At 56.8% G+C, this 16,301-nt stretch overlaps 1 protein-coding gene across 2 annotated transcripts in view; it reads left to right on the top strand.

Annotated features, from left to right (window-relative positions):
• The first annotated feature begins 7,278 nt into the window (after positions 1–7,278).
• Positions 7,279–16,301, top strand: part of KAZN (kazrin, periplakin interacting protein) — a 60,861-nt gene continuing 51,838 nt past the window's right edge. Inside the window, exon 1 of one of the 2 annotated variants that reach the window (XM_023746372.1) lies at positions 7,279–7,296. The gene's annotated coding sequence lies outside the window, so the exon portion shown is untranslated. Of the gene's footprint in view, positions 7,297–15,307; positions 15,368–16,301 lie in introns of those variants that run through there. The other variant, XM_014447500.2, reaches the window with a different exon arrangement.

Raw genomic sequence — 16,301 nt, 5'->3', positions numbered from 1 at the left:
TTTTGGAGATAGCATCTGCTGCAGCGGTTCTCAACCTGTGGGTCGCGACCCCTTTGGGGGTCAAACGACCCTTTCACAGGGGTCGCCTAAGACTATCGGAAAACACATATATAATTACATATTTTTTAAAAAATATATTTTATTGATTTTTTACAGAGAAGAAGGGAGAGAGATAGAGAGTTAGAAACATCGATGAGAGAGAAACATCGATCAGCTGCCTCCTGCACATCTCCTACTGGGGATGAGCCCGAAACCCAGGTACGTGCCCTTGACTGGAATCGAACCCGGGACCTTTCAGTCTGCAGGCCGACGCTCTATCCACTGAGCCAAACTGGTTTCGGCAATTACATATTTTTTGTGATTAATCACTATGCTTTAATTATGTTCAATTTGTAACAATGAAATTGGGGGTCACCACAACATGAGGAACTGTATTAAAGGGTCGCGGCATTAGGAAGGTTGAGAACCACTGTGCTAGGGTTCTGCTCTCCCACGCAGGCGGGCGTCTCCCACGCAGGCGGCACGCTGTCAGAGCCGTGTGAGTTGACGGAAGCCCACGCCGGGGCTCTCGGCCCTGCTGCTCCACCTTCCTGAGCCTGGGTTCCTGTCTTCTAAAGCGGGAATGATGGAACCCGCCCTGCGCGGCTTGGTAGTGTTTTGTAGGTGCTTAATACATGAAGCTCTTGTTTTGTTTATAAGCCATCTTAAATGGATTGCGTGTAACAAAACAATGGCCATGAAGCATGAGGTCTGCATTGGCGTTGGCAGTGCGGGAAGCCCCCTTCCGTGGGGGCGGGGGATTGTACTTGAGGGTGTGTGCCCACCACACACTTTTCTGCCTGTTGGGGTACTGGGAGTCTTGGCCATGACCGAGCTTTGTTCTCTGTGGCATACGGTCAGGGTCTGGGCTCTGTGCTGGGCAGGAAGTACGTGGGGGCGGGGGGCGGGGGGGGCACACACAGGCCCCGAAGTCAGAGGGAGCTTGAGGTGGCCTTAGAGAAGTTCGAGGGCTGGATCGCCTTTGCTCCCCCTGGGGGGGCCCTTCCTCCCTCTGCAGCATCCCCAGCCTGGGGCCAACAGGCAACCTCAAGAAGTTCAGCACCAGCCACACATGTTCCAGACAGGAACAGTGGGAGCCTGGGGTCGAACCCTCTCCTTCCCGCTCCCTTTTTGTTCCCCTCAAGGATACTCAGTAGCTTTACTTGGTTGCCAGTAACCTTTCATTCTCTTCAGTGCCTGGGAGACAAGAGAATCTGATTGGTTCCTCCCCAACCAATGGTTTTTCAGAACCTGGGTCAGGTGACCACCCTGGTCCATCAGCTGCATCTGTAAGGGTGGGCAGATACCTGGTGGATCTAGCTCCGTGGTCGGCAAACTGCAGCTCGCGAGCCACGTGTGGCTCTTCCTAAGCCTTAGGAGTACCCTAATTAAGTTAATAACAATGTACCTACCTATATAGTTTAAGTTTAAAAAATTTGGCTCTCAAAAGAAATTTCAATCGTTGTACTGTTGATATTTGGCTCTGTTGACTAATGAGTTTGCCGACCACTGATCCAGCTGCTTCCTTCCAGGGGCTGTGGGAAAGTAGTTACTCAGGGAGTGTGGGGCAGGGAAGACTAATAGACGCCGAATGTCCAGGACAGGTGTTCCTCCTGAGCTTGAACGCCTCCAGGATTGAACTCACTCCCTCTCCAGGCAGCCCCTACATTTTTTGACTCATTTTAAGCACTCACTCACCTTTCCATTGAGCCAGAAATGGACCTCATTGGAGCATCCACCCTCTGGCCTGCGTCCGACCATTTGAGGATCTTACACACTAAACCTCTCTCCTCGACATAACGGCTCTGACGTGAGAGGACAGGCACGGTGGCTTCCTGCACCAGCTTTGTTTCCCCAGGTGTCTTTCCTCCCAGCTGGACAGAGCAGTCTGCGCTGGGGAGGCGTGGAGGACAGGGCGTCTTCCTTTGATCCACCCAGCTTGACCGGCCTCAGATTTCTCATCCCCCACCAGGAGCCAAAGTCTTCCCTGGCACATCCAAGGAGAGAATGTTCCCCAGACTGCGCTGTGTACTCCAGGCCCTCCTGACGCTGATTTCAGAGGACGCAGCAGGCGCCTACAGGCAGCGGGAGGCCCTCCTGGGAGCAGGCGGGGAGAGAGGGAGCTAGCAACTCCGCGGAATGCTTTTAGGGCAGGTGGGGCAGGCTTTCAGGGCAGGCGTGGTAGCCTGGGCCAGGACAGGGCTCTGGAGTGAGGACTCCATTCCCCATTTTTGCAGCCCACCCTGTACCAACCTGTGCTGACTGATGACAGCTCTTGGGCCGAAAGGAACCCAAAGACATTCAGAGACAATTTCACGTAGTTTTGGTGGTTTTTGTTTTTTGTTTTAGTCCATAAGCAGCATCCATGGCCAAGTAAACAGCACTCACCTCTTGGCAAGCAGGTCCCGTGAACATTTGCATGCAGCCAAGAGATGACAAAGGAGGTGGTGGAGAGAGAAACAATACATTCAGTGCTGACCAGTTGAAAAGGAGATTGAGTTTCTCTGCCTGGAAATGTTTAACTGAGTCAGCTGCCTACCTTCCAGGGCCGGCCAGCCTTGGTTGTGGTTTGTTTGTTGCCCCCACTACTTCCCCCAAATTAGCTTTCTGCAGGTGTGCACACAGGGTAAATGGTAATCTGCAAAGAGATTTATAGTTTTCTCCAGAGATGAGGAGCAGGAACAATTTCCCGGGCAGCGGGGTTACCCTGGCTTAGTCTTCATGATTACCGCAAGGGTCTTAACCTGGACACTCTTCGGCTCTGCCCACGGGCTTTGCTGAGTCCGTGCTGTCTGCCCACCTGCTGTCCCCCGTCCTCTGACCTCCTGGGTTTAGGCCGCGTTGTGCAGGGCCTCAAGGCTGAAGAATAACCGGAGCTTGCTTTTGGGGGTTTTTGTGTGGCTTTTGTTGTTGGTGTTGTTGCCGTTGGATTCCTGGAATGTCTGCAGCTATGGACCATCTACCGAGGGAGAGGGTGTGACCTCACTGGCCTGGCTGGGGACCAGCCTGCAGCTCCTGAGGGACATGGCAGCGAGCCCACAGGGCCCAGAGTCCAGTTACAGTGCAAACACCTGGTTAGGGCCCGTCTTCCACTGGCTTGTTCTCTGCTGCTTTGCCCAACCACCGGGGCAGTTTTGAAGCATCCACCAGCTGTGGGGAGCGTGTGTTCTGTTTTAAGTCACCCATCCGCCAGTCCTGGGGCCCCTGTCACTCATGTCTGTTCTCCATCCCCCTCAAGCAGCCACGAGTGCCCATAATATTTCAGGGGTCCCTGCTGAAGGCCCAGTGTTCCAGGTTTGAAGATTGTGGACTGGCAAGAAGAAAGAGGAAAGATCTAGATTCTAGAAGCTCAGCTCAGGAGCTAGAGCGGGAAGAGACTTAGGAGAATAAAATATATAGACCAACAAAGAGCCTTGACCTGCTCCAAACCATTCCCATCTGATGTCCACTTCATTCCCTCATTCAAGCCGGACACTTGGACGCTGTGGCCACCAAACCGTGAACCTGCCATTCTTTCCTCGGTGCCATGTCCTCTTGGCTGTGTGTGCGTGGGGGGGGAGGCTTGGTAGGAGAGAGAGGCCTGAAGGAAAGCATGTTTGGATTTGAAGCACGTAGGTCCAGGAGAGTGCGGTCCGGGGGGCTTTGGCCTGATCGAGGGCACCCTTAGCTCAGAGCTTGTGGCCTGGGCTGCATTCAGTTCCACAGGCACCTCTGGGCTCAGCTCCTGGGTCAGGGCTGCGCGTGGTCACCGGGCTCCTGCCAGGAGGTGCTCCCGAAAAGCCGTGAAGGACGCTGTCCTGTACAAGGTTTTCTTGCCGGGGTGGCAGGGTCGTCTGTATTCCTGCAAGGGACACAGCCGGGGGCCGGTCACCATCGCTGAAAGCTCCGCATCGCCTCTGTCCGCCTGCTTGTGTTTAAGACCCAGGTGCTGGGTGGGGCCTGGTCTCGAGTCCCGTGGAACCTGGTGTGAGCCGTGCACGTGTGTGGGGTGCGCATGCGGGTGTGTGGGAGGGGGAGGCAGGAGGGCCATGGGGCTTTTCAGTTTACATTTTTTGAATAGTTTTCTCCTCTGCTCTCCCAAGAGGCAGCCTGTGGAGTGGAATGAGTATTTGACCTTTGCAAAATGTGTGTGGGGGGAGGGAAGGGGCAGACAGACAGGGGAAGCGTTTGGTGGCAAGTCGGCGGCGGCAGCTCAAAGCAGGAATCCGAGTTACTCCTCTTCCGTTTTCAGTCGGTAACCTGGAGACAGTGAGGAGGGCGGGCGGCAACACAGAGGGCTTCCCATGCCTGGGCCTCCCGATAGGACCCAGCTGCTGGGAGCCCCATTCTGGGCTCCTGCCTCTCAGACTAGAATGTTCTACCCTGGGCTCCGGTCAGGAGTTCCAGGGGCTCCAGGGACAAGACTGCCAGGCGGGGGCTGGTCTCAGAAGCACAAGGCAGTGGCTCCCAGCAGAGGAGAGGGAGGGAGAAGAACTGGCATATGTGTGGCACTTGGCGTGTGCCAAGCACTGTTCTTTGTGTGTAGTCACTGTGTGTGCATAGGCCCTCATTTAGTCCTCACAACAGCCCTGTAAGAGGCACGGCCACTGCCCCATTTTACCGACGAGGGAACGGAGGCACAGAGGTTAGCAAGCGGCTGGCACTCAGCCCCAGACCGCCTCACCCCTGCGGTGTGTGCAGCCACCTAGACCGCATTCCAGGTGTTCAGCAAGCATTTGTACGCAGCTGCTGTGTCAGGGTCACTGCTTCCTGCGGGGGAGGAGCTCCGTCCACAGACAGAGCAGGACCTCAGGGACTCGAGTTTGCCCTCCTCATCCCACTGCTCCTCCCCCCAAAATTACCCCACATTTTTCTGTGTCTTGATTATACGTTTGGCTCATGGACCACACTGCCGAGACTCCCCGAGTGAAATGAAGGGTGTTTTTCTGACCGGTTTGTTCATTTCTAGTCCTGATGTTTGAGGCTGAGGGGAGGAGGGACAGGGCTGCGGGGTCCCCTCTGGTCTCCTCCATGGAAGTCTCAGCGTCTGTGACTGCACAGGCCTGTGGAGATGGGCTGGACCCCTTGGAAGTGTGGGGGCCCTGGCTCTTAGAACAGACCCGGGACTAGGAGGACCGGAATGGATGGAGTAGCCCAGAGAGGCAAGGCTGGGATGGCAAACATAATAGCACTTGGAAGAAAAAGTTAAAGGCGGTCAGCTTAGCGGCATCAGCCCCAAGCGTGGCCTTCTGCGTATGAGAATGCCGTCGTGTCCCGGGCCAGGCAGCGGGCCTGTGGCCAGTCGCGCTTACTTTGGAGTGTGCTGTTGGCGTTCGGGGTTGGGGAGGAGGGCCTGTGGCACAATGCAGAACAGCATCCTGCGAGGAAATAGTGCCGGGGACACCGGGCAGCCTGGCAACGGTGGCCCACGACCCCCTAGGTGAGAGCCCTGGGCTTCCTTAGTCTTTGGGCGGCTGGGGACTGCACGGGACGTGTGCCCGGCACACAGAACGGCCCCTCGCCGTGGCGTGCCCAGCGGGGTCCAGGCCCCCAGCTGCAGGCTGGCGAGTCCCGTCAGGCCGGAGACCAGTAGGGTCCCCTGTGACCCAGCCCCTGTGGCCTGGGCCTGCTGTTTCTCAGCCCCAGGTATTTTTCAATTAACTCGATTGGCTGGAAACGCGGGCATCCTGGGAGTGTGGGAAAATGTCCCAGGCCGGAAGGGCCCTCCCCTCTGCCCCTGCTGCCTCGGGACTTGGCCTCCAGACGGAGGCTCCAGTTTCATATCAGGACACCAGGATGTGATCCCAGTGCCCCTCTGAGAAATCCCAGGTGGCGCCTTCTGGAAGCCCCAGTGGGCTCCGCGCTGGCGGCCAGCCCGCCCCCCACAGGCTCCCGACCCGCCCGCTCCAGCGGTGGGAGCCTCGAACAGCGCTCTCGTTACTGACTTTATTGCTACACAATTCAGAGAGGCAGCCCTGCCAGTTTTCATAAGTGAAACATTTAAAGTATGCAAAGCATATTTTCTGTCTTCCTGGAGCAGCTGCTCCATGGGCTGGAGAGTAATCAGGAGTGAGTTGCGTGGAGCCGTGAGCTGCCGGCAGCCTCCACGGCCTCGGGCACCTCCTGGCAAGTGACCGCCGAGGACGGGGTGGCTGGAGCCCAAGACACCCTCTTCCTTTCCCGCCCCCTCCAGGCGGCCAGGCGTCCTCTGCGATGGCATCGGAGCTGCTGCCAACGTTTGCCGAGGGTTTCCGTGGCACCAGGCCTCTTTATATCTGTTACTGTCATTCACAGACGTGGTACTATCTGGGAGGTGATACTGTCACCTCCATTCCCCAGAAGAGGAAAGAGAGGCAACCTGCACAGGTCAGACAGCTGAAGGGCAGACCGGGATCTGGCCCCGCAGCCCGCTCCAGAACTGCTGGTCGTAGCCACCATCATCGCCTTTTCCGGGAGAGGGAGCTGAGGGACCTAGCGGTCAGGCCACGCAGGGATCGCCCGCTCCTGGTTCCTTCGGGAGCCACATGTGAGACAGAGTCCAGGTCTGCCATCCGTTGGGGCCGCCGTCTGGACTTGGTTGAAATTGTTCTGGAAGCTTGGATCTGTTCGTGATGTGGATCTGAAGATGTGGGAATTTCAGACTCGCCTCCCTCGCGTGATGACGACGTCTAGGGGAGCCCTGGGCTGGGCTCCGATCGCCCACTTCTCCTCTCTGTGTAATTGTTCACATCTGCGGGGGCCGTCGGCATGCCGGACGCGTTGCCATGCATTTAACCCCTGAGTCGGTGGATGAGACGGGCTGAGCAGGGTGGCCTAGCCAAAGCGTGTTTCCAATTTGGCTGCCAGGTCTTGGGAACCAGTGGCCTAGCGGTCAAAGTCGTAGATTCCAGACACCTTCCTCTGGGCCTCAGTTTGGCTGTCTATAAAATGGGGTGGAAATGTCTTTCTTGTCCCAGTCTTCCTAGGAAGGTGGCTCCCTCCCACTGGGAGCTGGGCCCAGGAGAACCGAGCTCTTGACAAGCGGGCAGGCAGCTTCCACCCTGGGTTCTGGCGGTGGGTGGAGAAGGAGGTGGTGGGTGGAGAAGGAAACTGAGATGCAGTGTCTGCTGCTGACTCAGACTCGGGGCTGGGCTTTCCCTCAGTGTCAAGGCCTCGGTCAGGTTGGTTCCACCCGGTTTGCGATGAGCTTTGTGCTCACTGCACGGATGGCCTGTGTCATGCGTTGGTGGGTGTGACCAGTGCCGGGCCTTCTCCTCTATTTTTCCTCTTCGTGTGTTGGTAATTTTTTCCCCTGGGTGGTGAACAAGGAGGGAGGAGGGGTGCGAGGTGAGAGTCATGCATGGCGAGGGTGGCAAGGGAAACGGGTTGCTGTCCCTCTCCTGGATACTGCCTATAGGAGCCAGGCCTCGGGGGGCGGGGGGGGGGCAGTAGCCTATGGCAAGAGGCAAGGATGGGAGGACCCTACCATTTTTACCGAAGTGCCCTCTCTCTGCTCGCTTGCCAGGTTCTCCCTCCTGGCATGTAGCTCGAGCAATATGCTGCACAGCATGGCGTTTAGGGCAAGGAGCCTCATCCAGTTGTAAAGACCATGAGCTTTGCAATCAGACAGACTTCCGAGTTGGGATCCGGCGGTGCCACCCAAACCAGCCCTGTGACCTTGAACAAGCCAGTCCACCTGCCTCGGCCTCTGTCTCTGATGTGCAAACTGGAGAGGCTGGCACTGCCCCCACAGGCCTGGCGAGAGATTCCAGTGGGCCAGGGCTCGGAGCCAGGCACATGGTCAGCACCTGACTGGAAGCCGGAGCCTCAGGTGAAGGATGGTGGCCCAGTGGCCGAGCAGTTGGTGCTGTCAGACCCCTTTAGGTAGGAGAAGACAAAAGGCTGATTTGGGCAGGAAAAGTCTGTAAATGGATGGCCTTGAGGCAGAACTTAAAAGCTCGATACTTGCCCACGTCCAAGCCCGGGGACTGGTCACTGGTCAGAGAGAAGCTAGAATTGAAGTGCACATGGGGGGAGGGCTTGCTGGGTTGTGGAGGCAGATTCCAGTGTCCGTTTTGCTGGTGTAGTTTCTGAGGGAGAGTGGTAGTTTGGAACGCTTAACACACGGCAGATGGCCTTCGTGTTTGGGGGTGCTGGGGGCCCAGAAAATGATCCCCAACCGAGGCAGTTTATCAGGATTCTTTTTTACACTTGGGTTGCGGGTGAATTTCCCGCCAAAATATAAGATGGCGCGTTAAAATGCCTATATCTTTTGAAGTATGGGTTCGATTGAAATGAAATATTTGGTAATACGCAGTTATAATCGGCCCGAGTTTACACGTTTCCCGCACTCCACCGCAAATCTATATGAACCGAGTTTAAGACGGCTCCCGCGGAGTACGCGCAATTCACGCGAGCCGACTTAACTCGTTTCCCGCAACCCAAGTGTTTAGTTACAAGGGATAGAAACTGCAGCTCAGTCTGGCTTAAGAATGTCTTGGCGTGTGTCCAGGGGTAGATCCTGCTTCAGGTGTGGTGTGATCCAGATGCAGGGATCATCTGAATCTAGTCTGTGTCTCACTTGTGCTCCCCTCTCAGTGGCAAGGTGGCCGCCAGCAGCTTCTGGTTCAGAGGCTGACTCTGATTGGACTGATTTGGGTCATGCCCCCCTCCTGAACCAATCACAGTGGCCAGGGCAGCTCAGTGCTCAGATTGGCCAGACAGAATCACATTTCTACCCCTAAATCAGGGGCCTTGAGAGTGGACAGCACCCCAAAGGGGAAGTGGGGTGCTGTGGCAAAAAGACAGGAGGCTTGGAGGTGAGCTGGACAGAAACATCTGCTGCCCCATCCAAGGGGGTGATAAGGAGGAACTTTAAAAAGGTCTGATGCGCCAGCTGGTGTGGCTCAGTGGTTGAGCATCAACCCTATGAACCAGGAGATCATAGTTCGATTCCTGGTCAGGGCACATGCCGGGTTGCAGGCTCAATCCCTGGCATGGGGCGTGCAGAAGGGAGCTGATCAATGGTTCTCAACATTGATGTTTTTCTCTCTCCCTCTTACTTCCTCTCTGAAATCAATACAAATATATTAAAAAATAAAAATAAAAAAGGTGGGACGAGCCAGCAGCCCAGAGGAACAGTGGCTTTGAGGCTCGGAGACTCAGAGGGACTCTCTGAGGTGCTTCCTTGCACCAACAGGGGGTCCCAGGACAGCTGCCCTCAGCCCACTGGACACCAGGGACTGGCCTCAGCTCGCTGCTCCTGAGTCCCAGGGAAACGGTGTTCAGTGCAGGCCGTGGGAGAGGCCATCCCTCTCCTCTCCCTTCCTTTCTGCCCGGCAGCTAGATAGGAGTGGGCTCCGCAGTCACCAGGAAGCCTGAGCGTTGGGCTTGGAACCAAGCTGTCATTGCTGCCCCTGCCCCCTGGGGACTCAGCCACCCAGGTGACAGGAGAGCGCCTGTGTCTCCACCCCCAGCCAGACGGTGAGTTTGGAGTTTCACATTCCCCCGGAGCTAGAATCACCTGCTGATTGATCTCTGCAGACCATCATGGACAGTGGGTCGGTCGGTGCTGTGGTGGCATCAAGCCATAGGCCCAGAAAGGCCGCCAGTGGCTGTCCTGAGTTTGCAGAGCAGGGGCGCAGGGGGGGCTCGAGTGACAAACAGGCACCCTAGAGGGACCGCCCTCTGCAGCTCTGGTCCTCGAGTTGAGTTCCTGAGAACTAGGGAGCTGTGTGCTGGAGGTTTGCGATTCCTCGATGTCCCTGAGGTGGGGGGTGGGGGGGCGCGTCTCTGTAGTGAAATCTGTGACGGGCACTCGCCCAAGGGTGGGGACCCTTGTGTCCATCTCCAGCGCCTGGCCAGGAGGATGAAACCCCTTGTCCCTGGAGAGCAGCGGGTTCCTGGAACTCGGAGCTGGGTGGGCACGGCTCTCCCGTGGGAACTGTGGGGCCCAAGGCGGCCTGGCTGAAAGGTGCGTTCACAGGCCAGCAGCTGTGCTGGAACAAACAGCCTCTGCAGCGAAGACGGTTAAACAACGGCCGAAGGGAAAAACGATGACTGTGAAACATGAGCAAAGACAAAGGCTGCATCACCTGGTACCCGCGATGCCCACCCCCACCCTTAGAGCAGGAGGGATCACCAGGCACTGGCCGGGGAGCGGCCCTCGGGTCCATACCTGGGAGGAGTAGCCAGGTGTATTTGAGAATCGCCTGTATTTGGTGAATGCTGTATCCCTTCCATCACCTCCAAGGCCCTAGGTGTCAGGGTCAGGTGACAAAGGCCCAGAGAACAGGAAATCTCCAGGAAACCACAGTTCCAGCCCTTACCTGTCTCCACTCAGAGTAGGGACCGGGAGGGACTGTGTGGGGAACAGGACAGAGGGGGTCCAAGAGGTCTGTTTTCTGCTCCCCGAGCAGGGACCAGGCCGGAGGGGGCACCTGGGCTGGCCCTGAGGGGGCACCTGAGCAGAAGGAAGTGATGCCAGGGCTCGCCTCACCCCGTCCCAGGGTGGCCGACAGAGGCCTGCCCCCGAGGCTGCTCTTCCAGGCTGAGGTTCCCAGATTTCTGTGTCCACAGGCAAACCATTGCATTCAAGACCAGCCTGAACGCCCCTGTGACGGCTCCTGTCACTTACAGGGCTTCGAGGACCCGCTGGGGCTGGAACCAGGGCCACATTGCTGCTCCCGACCCCAGCACTCCCGGCCCCGACAGATGTGGGCTTACCCACGACAGGCAGCCAGGGAGTCACCCCGGCCTGCATCCCTGACCTCACGCAGCCTGGCCTGCACGGAGAGTCCCCCATGTGCCCCTCGTGCCTGCAACCTCTGGGCCTGTTGCTATCCTCGTGGGTCTGTCTCCACTCATAGTGGGGGCTGGGGAGGGAGGGCGGAGACTGTGTGGGGAACGGGACAGAGGGGCCGGCTCAGCCTCCGCTGTCATTTAATCCCCGCTCGGGTCTCCTGGGTCGGAGTCCCAAGGTCAGGGCTTCCTTCAGAGCACCAGCGAGGTCTGCCCTTTTCTGTAATGATGATCGCAACAACGACATTTGACCCCCATCTAGAACCTTCCACAGTGTTCCCACTTAGACGATTGCTCTGTTTATGTTTACCACGGGCCGTGGGGACTGGTCTGGGCTCCTTTTTCAGATAAACTCAGGGATCACTTGTCCAAGGGTCAGATAGCTGGGATGTGGGGGGGGGGCCGGGAGCGAGTCCAGGCTGGCTGACCCCAAGCCTGCCGGTCCCGCTCTACCGCCCTGGGCACCAACCGCTCTGGCATGTCTGCCAAGAGCCCGGCACTGGGCTGAGCTCCGGGTGTCTGGTGAGAATGGGGGTCATGCCTGCTTCGTCACCCCCATCACCCACCCCCACCCCCTGTAAGTGATACAGTGCAGGGGATAACGGCTGTAGGTGCTGGAGCAAGACCGCCCAGTTCAGACCCTGGCTCTGCTCTTTACTCTGTGTGACCTTGGTCAAGTCACCTCACCCCCGTGCCTCAGCTTCCCTGTCTGTAAAATGGGGTGATGACACTAGGACCTACTTCCTGGGATTATTGTGAGGATTAAGCTAGTTAAGGCATGTAAACTATTTACAGCAGAGTCAGGTGCACAGTGTGTGCTAAAGAAATGTTAGTAAAGGGGCAGTTGTTATTGTGACACACAGTAATTATAAGATGATTATTCTTGGGACCTTGGCTGCGGCTTACATACCTACAGCTCACCAGGAGGCCTTAGGAGACTCTGGATCCCCCGTTGCCTTGTTCAGGCCATTCTCGGGGGTGCCCTACAGTCCCCAAAAGCAGCTGTCTCCCCTTTTCTCCTTCTGCCCCTGCCCTCGCGAGCTCACAAAAATTCAGCCTGGAAAAGGCTTGTCACACACAGAGGCCTCTTCCCCAAGCCAGGAGCGCTGTGTGGATTCCTCCCCAGTCCCCACTTCCTCCTCCTCCCGCTCCCCAGATTCCACAGCTGAGCTGGCCACAGGACAGACCCGCAGAGGCTGCTGGCCCCTAGCAGCCGGCTGCACTTGGACACGGAATCAGCAGGGTCATCAAAGGCTCTCCTCTGCCAGGCAGCCCTGCCCAGCCGGTGCTGCTCCAGGTCTCGGTGCAAGCACAGGGCTGAGTCATGCTGTCCTGGCCCCAGGCTCTGGTCTCTCTCCTAGGCCTGTTTTTGCCTGTGCATATTGCCTCCTTGTTACAAAGTGGCTGCTGCAGCTCCAGCCCAAGTCTACTTTCCAGGCAGGAAGGCGGAGAAGAGGCAAAGCCCTTCTCTCTCTCTCTCTCTCTCTCTCTCTCTCTCTCTCTCCAAAGCCCTTTTTTCTTCAAGGGTAGATCTCCTTGGGGTCTTTGTCCTATACCTCAACGGCCAGAACTGGATCACATGGACAACTCTAATTGCAAGAGAGGCTGATAAATGGCATTTTTAAGCACTAGTCAGTGATGGCGAACCTATGACACGCGAACTCATTTTTTTGGTTGATTTTTCTTTGTTAAATGGCATTTAAATATATAAAATAAATATAAAAAATATAAATCTTTGTTTTACTATCGTTGCAAATATCAAAAAATTTCTATATGTGACACGGCACCAGAGTTAAGTTAGGGTTTTTCAAAATGCTGACACGCCGAGCTCAAAAGGTTCGCCATCACTGCACTAGATACTCATTGCTCTTGTGAACAAAAAGAGATGTGTAAGAAGGTAGGGTCCCAGCTCCTTCCCCGCCCTGAGTGGGTATGCCACGCCCTCTCACCCTACAGCATGGCCTGCCTGCAGGTAAGGCCACCCCAGGGCATAACCGCTGGTAACTGGCAGCTTCTCCTGGGGCAGGAGAGCCACGCTGCCTGCCCAGCAACACTCACCTGCAGTTTCCGTGGCCCTGGGAGTCCTGCTGAGTCCCTGGCTGTTTTGATGACGCCCCACCCCCTTTCACCACGAACCGCCCGCCCCAGGTGTGAGGCCACGGTGGTTGGTTGCCCAGAAACTGCGGAAAGGTACACAGTGGATCTTTCCTTTTCCTGTCCTTGGGCAAAGGCCAGAATGGCTCGTTCAGAGCTGGCGGCCTCTTCCTCAGCAGCCATTGCCTGAGCTAAGGGCGGCCTCCTGTCTGGGTGTCTGCGGGGCCGGCCGCACCGGGTATAATGCGCACCACTTGCTTCCTTCTCCGTCTCATGCCTGTGGGCCAGCGCCGGCCAGGAGAGCTCTGCAGTGATGGCAGCGGTCTCGCTGTGCACTTGAAATGTGGCTGGAGCCACGGAGGAACTGAGTGGTTCGCTTTAATTAATTTACACTTAAGTAGCCACGTGTGGCCCGTGGCTGTCTCACTGAGCAGTGCAGTCATAGACTCGAGCCAGGACCCTCTTGCTGCCAAGGGGGGAAATGCATCATTGATAACATTCATCTAGAGCAGCCGTGGGCAGACTACGGCCCGCGGGCCGGATCCGGCCTGTTTGAAATGAATAAAACTAAAAAAAAAAAAAAGACCGTACCCTTTTATGTAATGATGTTTACTTTGAATTTATATTAGTTCACACAAACACTCCATCCATGCTTTTGTTCCGGCCCTCCGGTCCAGTTTAAGAACCCATTGTGGCCCTCGGGTCAAAAAGTTTGCCCACCCCTGATCTAGATTCATAAAAAGCGGGCCCTTCTAAGGGGCTGATGATATACAAAGGCCCAGAGAGGGACAGGGACTTGCCCTGGCCACACTGTGAGGTAGCATCCCTCTGCGGCAGACACTCAAGTCCTCAACCCCGGCTTCTTCATTGTTTCCGAGGAATGTGAGCGCTCCCCTCTGTGCAGGGGGCAGGGGTGTGGGTCTGATGGGCGCCAACGGTGCTCACTGTGCTGAACACGTTGAAGTGTGTCGCACGTCTCATTTATTCCCATCAGCCTTACAGGTGAGGCAACGGAGGCCCAGAAGGTGAAGGGCCTATCCCCGGTCCGGAGCCCAGAAACCACGGGCTGGGGTCTCGTGAGGCCCCGTGATTGCAGTCCCAGAACATCCCCAGTCTCTGCCCCAGAAGGTCCAGGCGCGTGCGATGTGGGCTCACACGCCCAGTGGGGGCAGGTGCGGCGCAGTGAATGAGCTGCACAGACCTCTCTCCGTGGAGCTGTTTTTCCAGCCTCGTCTCCTGAGAGGCGGCTCCTGCAGGTGCCACACCTGGTGTCCCGCCTCCTCTTAGTCAGGGCCCCACTTGAGGGGCGGGGTCTCTGTCGGGTACACCTGTTAGGAGGTGAGCACAGGAGGAATCGCCTGTGCCCGATAGCCCAGGAGCAGGGCACGGCCCCATCATGCTCTCCGTTCTCCTGGGTGCAGGGGCACACAGCAGGCTGCGCCTTCACCCCGTCTCCCTGAGGTGCCGGGCCACACCCTTCCTGTGATCGCCCAGTTCTGGTCCCAGAATCCCGTGGGGTGAAAATAGGGTCACTGGATAAAAACAGCACACCCGGCTAAGTTTGAATTTCAGACAAAAAACAAATTTTCAGTGTGACTGTGTCCATGTGTATTTAGGACACACTTGTACTAAAAATTATTCATGTCGCTGAAATGAAAGTTTAATTGTGCATCTGGCTTTTTCTGTTTGTTTAGCTTTGCTTTGCTTTGTTTGCTCAATCTGGCAAGCCTACACGGGTGGCACCATCCCCATGTGCTGTGCACGACAGCCAAGATCCGGAGAAGTGGCGGGGGCAGGCGGGCGGGGTCGCAGGGTCATGCTAAGGCCCTAGCCAGGACTGGGTCGGTCTCCAGGTCTCTTGGACGCCTCCGCTGTCTGTGGAAACACAGTTGAGACCTCACTGGCTTCCCCGGGGCAGTTTGAGGAAGCCCGGAAATCACACTTCTAAAGAAAATGTCAAAACAAACCTGTCTTCTACCTGCCCGGATGCGTTAGCAGTCACTCACCCCTCACTGTGAAATGGACATTTGGTGACAGTTGGGACGGAACAGGCCCTGGCGGCGTGGGCAGTGAAGGAGAGTGTCTTCGTCCATCCGGGCTGCTATACCTAAAACACCAGAGGCTGGGTGCTTATAATCATCAACAATGTGTTGCTTAAAGCTCCGGCAGATTCCGTGTCTGGTTTACAGACGGCTGGCTTTTTGCTGTGTCCTCGCGTGGTGAAAGGGGCGAGGGAGCTCTCTGGAGTCTCTTTCAGAAGGGCACTGATTCTATTCCTGAGCGCTCCAACCTGAGGGCTTAATCACTCCCCTCCCCGCCCCCCCAGAGGCCCCACCTGCAAATACACATGGAGGACCAGCTTTCAGCATATAAATGTTGAGGAGACACATTCAGTCTATGACAGAACAGTAATGCAAGTTCCAAAGTCTTCGATACTGCTGGAGATGATGAGCCAGGGCTGGCGCACAGAGGAGTGGTAAGGGTTAAGACCTTTTATAATCTGACCCCGCTGTACCTCTCCAGGCTTCCTCTTGTTCTTTCTCACTTTGTACCCTTCGTTGATGACGCAGGGACCTCTGGCTCTCCAACCCCTTTGCCTTGGTTCTTGCTGTTTCGTCGGCTCACCACCTTCCCGATCCATCTTCCAAGTCCCATCTCAAATGTCCTTGTGCCTGAGCAGGTACAGCCCCTCCTTTGTATTTTTCTCACTGACGTGTACTCATTCCACTCACCGCAGGCTCGAGGCCCGGGGTGTTCCCCGCTCCTTTCTGGACACCCTGTGCCGGGCCTGCCGTGTCGATGGCCCACAAATGTTTGCTGGAATAAGGGCAGGGGAGGGGCCCCCAAAGCAAACCTCTTACTTGGCAGTTTTGCTGAGAGACTTGGACAGTTCCCAGTCTGCACTCGAGTCGACGTCGGGGCAGCCAGACCCTCCCTTGCAGACGGCCTGCCTCTCGGGGTGCTGGTTTGGGGTCTCGAGTGCTAGCCGGACGGCAGGCCCTGTCTGTGCCGTTCACCTGGAGTCCCCAGTAGCTAGAGCAGCACCTGGCCTGTGGCAGTGCCGATAAACTCCAGCTGGTGGGGGGCGGGGGATGGTCATGTGTCGGCACACACTGTTGGGGCTCATGGGACCCCGTAGTGAAGGGTATGGCCAGGCCCGCTCTGGGGAGCTGCACCCACTGGGCACACGGGTGGCAAACAAGTGGGGCTCCTTCATAATGAGAGGTTCGTGCAGGTGGTCAGTGTTGGGCAGCAGGCAGGGGCGACAGTGGGCTGACACCAGCTGACAGGAAGGAAGGAGGCTCTTCCGGCCGCCGTGAGTCTGCACCTTCCGGGGCTGGAAGACCCTGTGGCCTTGGGGAGGCTGTCCAGGGGGCCGGGCAGCCAGGGAGGGTTTCAGCTGAGGGGTC

This window comes from Myotis lucifugus, unplaced genomic scaffold (genome assembly GCF_000147115.1).
Source record: "Myotis lucifugus unplaced genomic scaffold, Myoluc2.0 scaffold_666, whole genome shotgun sequence".
NCBI lineage: Eukaryota > Metazoa > Chordata > Mammalia > Chiroptera > Vespertilionidae > Myotis > Myotis lucifugus.
This window is presented reverse-complemented; position numbering and strand designations above follow the sequence as displayed.